We start from the raw sequence: 5,289 nt of genomic DNA, 5'->3' as shown, positions 1-5,289 counted from the left end.
CCGACAGTGCGGCGCTCCCTCCGTACCGCCCCTCCGACAGTGCGGCGCTCCCTCCGTACCGCCCCTCCGACAGTGCGGCGCTCCCTCCGTACCGCCCCTCCGACAGTGCGGCGCTCCCTCCGTACCGCCCCTCCGACAGTGCGGCGCTCCCTCCGTACCGCCCCTCCGACAGTGCGGCGCTCCCTCCGTACCGCCCCTCCGACAGTGCGGCGCTCCCTCCGTACCGCCCCTCCGACAGTGCGGCGCTCCCTCCGTACCGCCCCTCCGACAGTGCGGCGCTCCCTCCGTACCGCCCCTCCGACAGTGCGGCGCTCCCTCCGTACCGCCCCTCCGACAGTGCGGCGCTCCCTCCGTACCGCCCCTCCGACAGTGCGGCGCTCCATCAGCACTGCCCCCCTCCCCCCCAGACGGCGCGGCACTCTTGAGTGTCGGCCTCAATTTATGTGCTCATGTTTCTGGAGTGGGACTTGAACCCAGCTGACACAGGCTGTGGTGTCCTAATCGAAGCCTTTAAGATTATGAAGGGGTTCGGTAAGGTAGAGGTCGAGATGTTTCCACTTCTTTTGGAGTCCAAAACTAGGTGGCCATTACTATAAGGTGGTCACTAATCCAAATCCAAAAAGGTCCCCATCTAAAGGCCAGGATGCAGTTTCACAGATGCCAGGGTCACTCTGCAGCCACTTGGCCAAAAGGTCACCCTTTGTCAGGGAACCTGAAGTGTAGCTAGACTTCTTGGCTGGGAATAAATTTGCAGAAAATCTGCAAGCGATACGTTTCAGAGAGAAGCTTGTAAAATAAAAATATTATTTCCAGCTGAAGGCGTGACTCTTTCAGCCATAACCCAGGGAAGGAGGGGAGGGGAGGGGAGAGGAGGGGAGGGGAGGGGAGAGGAGGGGAGAGGAGAGGAGGGGAGGGGAGAGGAGGGGAGGGGAGAGGAGAGGAGGGGAGAGGAGAGGAGGGGAGGGGAGAGGAGGGGAGGGGAGAGGAGGGGAGGGGAGAGGAGGGGAGGGGAGAGGAGGGGAGGGGAGAGGAGAGGAGGGGAGGGGAGGGGAGGGGAGGGGAGGGGAGAGGAGGGGAGGGGAGGGGAGAGGAGAGGAGAGAAAGTGGGTGGGGGGAGGGGAAAGAGAGTGGGTGGTGGGGGACAGGTGGTATTGTGGCCCTTCCCAGTGCCCGGTGGGGAACACTGCACCAGCAGCTGGACCCCACCCGAGTCCTGGGGTCCTGAGCCCAACTGCTGAGATCTGCTAACTCAGTGCATCATAGGCAGTCCCTTGAAATCGAGCAAGACTGGCTTCCACTCCAAAAGTGAGTTCTTGGGTGACTGTACACTCCAATATGAGAACCACAGTCCCTGTCACAGGTGGTTGAAGGAAAGGGAGGGTGGGACTGGTTTGCCGCACGCTCCTTCCGCTGCCTGCGCTTGATTTCTGCATGCTCTCGGCGACGAGACTCGAGGTGCTCAGCGCCCTCCCGGATGCTCTTCCTCCACTTAGGGTGGTCTTGGGCCAGGGACTCCCAGGAGTCGGTGGGGATGTTGCATTTTATCAGGGAGGCTTTGAGGGTGTCCTTGTAACGTTTCCTCTGCCCACCTGGGACTCGTTTGCCGTGTAGGAGTTCCGAGTAGAGCATTTGCTTTTGGAGCCTTGTGTCAGGCATGCGAACAATGTGGCCCGCCCAGCGGAACTGGTAGAGTGTGGTCAGTGCTTTGATGCTGGGGATGTTGACCTGATCGAAGACACTGACGGTGCGTTTGTCCTCCCAGGGGATTTGCGGATCTTGTGGACCAGCGATGAAGCCGCGGGACCTTCAGCGCTGTGCGGAGAGGAAAAAAAAGTTGCATTTCTATAGTGCCTATTACATCCTCGGCATCCCAAAGTGTTTCACTGCCAATTATTGTAGTCACTGTTGTAATGAAGGAAATGCAGCAGCCAATTTGCGCACAGCAAGCTCCCACAAACAGTGATGTGATGATGACCTTGAGTGTCAGCTTTGGCAGTAGGTAGAGCCTCTAAGTCAGAAAGCTGGGTTCAAGTCCCACTCCAGGAACTTGAGCACCAAAAAAAAAAATAGGCTGACACTTCAGTGTAGTGCTGAGAGAGCGCTGCACTGTCGGGGGGACAGTACTGAGGGAGTGCTGCACTGTCGGAATGTTTATGGCGGAGGAGCGGTGAGAGATCCTGGCGGAGGTGCGACAGATGAGGGTACGGGACCCAGAAGGGCCGAGGGTCCAGGGGCATCACGGGCCAGCCCACATTGAGATATGTGTGCGCACTAGATCCGTGCAGCTGATCAGGTCTCCAGTTGTCCTAGTTGATCCTTGTCACTGGATAAAGGCCTAGCTCTGTCAAGCCCATGTGGTGGCTGGTGTGCAACGGTCATCACACGTTATGCGTCTGCAAAGCTTCTATAGATATGTGAAGAGAAAAAGATTAGTGAAGACAAATGTAGGTCCCTTGCAGTCAGAATCAGGTGAATTTATAATGGGGAACAAAGAAATGGCAGACCAATTGAACAAATCCTTTGGTTCTGTCTTCACGAAGGAAGACACAAATAATGTTCCGGAAATACTAGGGGACCGAGGGTCTAGCGAGAAGGAGGAACTGAAGGAAATTCTTATTAGTCAGGAAATTGTGTTGGGGAAATTGATGGGATTGAAGGCTGATAAATCCCCAGGGCCTGATGGTCTGCATCCCAGAGTACTTAAGGAAGTGGCCCATGAAATAGTGGATGCATTGGTGATCATTTTCCAACTGGATCAGTTCCTATGGACTGGAGGGTAGCTAATGTTACACCACTTTTTAAAAAGGAAGGAGAGAGAAAACACGGAATTATAGACCGGTTAGTCTGACATCAATAGTGGGGAAAATGTTGGAATCAATTATTAAAGATGAAATAGCAGCACATTTGGAAAGCAGTGACAGGATCGGTCCCAGTCAGCATGGATTTATGAAAGGAAATCATGCTTGACAAATCTTCTAGAATTTTTTGAGGATGTAACTAGTAGAGTGGACAAGGGAGAACCAATGGATGTGGTGTATTTGGACTTTCAAAAGGCTTTTGACCAGGTCCCACAAAGAGACTGGTGTGCAAAATTAAAGCACATGGTATTGGGGGTAATGTACTGACGTGGATAGAGAACTGGTTGGCAGACAAGAAGCAGAGAGTCGGGATAAACGGGTCCTTTTCAGAATGGCAGGCAGTGACTAGTAGGGTGCCGCAGGGCTCAGTGCTGGGACCCCAGCTATTTACAATATACATTAATGATTTAGATGAAGGAATTGATAGTTATATCTAAAAGTTTGCAGATGACATTAAGCTGGGTGACGGTATGAGCCGTGAGGAGGACGCTAAGAGGCTGCAGGGTGACTTGGACAGGTTAGGTGAGTGGGCAAATGCATGGTAGATGCAGTATAATGTTGATAAATGTGAGGTTATCCACTTTGGTGGCAAAAACACAAAGGCAGAATATTATCTGAATGGCAGCAGATTAGGAAAACGGGAGGTGCAATGAAACCTGGTACATCAGTCATTGAAGGTTGGCATGTAGGTACAGCAGGCGGTGAAGAAGGCAATGGTATGTTGGCCTTCATAGCTAGGGGATTTGAGTATAGGAGCAGCGAGGTCTTACTGCAGTTGTACAGGGTCTTAGTGAGGCCTCACCTGGAATATTGTGTTCAGTTTTGGTCTCCTAATCTGAGGAAGGACAGTCTTGCTTTTGAGGGAGTGCAGCGAATGTTCACCAGACTGATTCCAGGGATGGTTGGACTGACATATGAGGAGAGACTGGATCGACTGGGCCTGTATTCACTGGAGTTTAGAAGAATAAGAGGGGATCTCATAGACATATAAAATTCTGACAGAACTGGACAGGTTAGATGCAGGAAAAATGTTCCCGATGTTGGGGAAGTCCAGAACCAGGGGACACAGTCTAAGGATAACGGGTAAGCCATTTAGGACCGAGATGAGGAGAAACTTCTTCACTCAGAGAATTGTTAACCTGTGGAATTCCCTGCCTCAGAGAGTTGTTGATGCCAGTTCATTGGATATATTCAAGAGGGAGTTAGATGTGGCCCTTACGGCTAAAGGGATCAAGGGGTATGGAGAAAAAGCAGGAAAGGGGTACTGAGGGAATGATCAGCCATGATCTTATTGAATGGCGGTGCAGGCTCGAAAGGCCGAATGGCCTGCTCCTGCACCTATTTTCTATGTTTCTATGTTATTGGGGCGGGGTCTACCTTGCTGTCCAACGGTAACCGATCATTTCCCCTTTATCCTGGTATAAATATACGCAGTGACTCCTGCCAAGAAGCATTCTGCGCATAACTGTGAAATCACAAATTTAAAAAATAACGTTCACAACAGAGTGTAAAAGATAACTCTAGCGTTTTTATTTCTTCTTGAAAATGATTTTAATGCTGCATGACTGCTCCTAGCAACCGGGAACGCACATAATGGCAATCAGGCAATTTATAAAAACCGATTGGAGAAATATCCCTCACTCATTTCTCTCGAAGCCAGACATTTCTCTAAATCTGCTTTTTTATTCCTCATTTGGGGAAGTCCAGCAACAACAAACTAACTAACACTGGAACTGCGTGCGTGTAGCTACTTCCGATTTCGTTGGCTGCAGATGCGTCTGAAATAAAATGTTGTGACTGTTACTTGCCACTGAAACATTCTGTTACCATGGTAAATATAAGAGTTGCTATAGGAAGTGGGAGAGTTGCATGGCGACCGTACACAGGATTTAGAATTTGTACTAAGACTCGGACTAAAGGAAGACTCGACCTTTCTTGAGCTGATTTAAGTTCATCATAGGCAGTCCCTCGAAATCGAGGAAGACTTGCTTCCACTCTAAAAATGAGTTCTCAGGTGACTGAACAGTCCAATACGGGAATTACAGTCTCTGTCACAGGTGGGACAGACAGTGGTTGAAGGAAAGGGTGGGTGGGGAGTCTGGTTTGCCGCACGCTCCTTCCGCTGCCTGCGCTTGCTTTCTGCATGCTCTCGGCGACGAGACTCGAGCTGCTCAGCGCCCTCCCGGATGCTCTTCCTCCACTTAGGGCGTTCTTTGGCCAGGGACTCCCAGGTGTCGGTGGGGATGTTGCACTTTATCAGGGAGGCTTTGAGGGTGTCCTTGTAACGTTTCCTCTGCCCACCTGGGCTCGCTTGCCGTGTAGGAGTTCCGAGTAGAGCGATTGCTTTGGGAGTCTCGTGTCGGGCATGCGAACAATGTGGCCTGCCCAGCGGAGCTGATCAAGTGTGGTCAGTGCTTCAATGCTGGGGACA

The sequence above is a fragment of the Pristiophorus japonicus genome, chromosome 10, assembly GCF_044704955.1.
Source record: "Pristiophorus japonicus isolate sPriJap1 chromosome 10, sPriJap1.hap1, whole genome shotgun sequence".
In the NCBI taxonomy this organism is placed as follows: domain Eukaryota; kingdom Metazoa; phylum Chordata; class Chondrichthyes; family Pristiophoridae; genus Pristiophorus; species Pristiophorus japonicus.
This window is presented reverse-complemented; position numbering follows the sequence as displayed.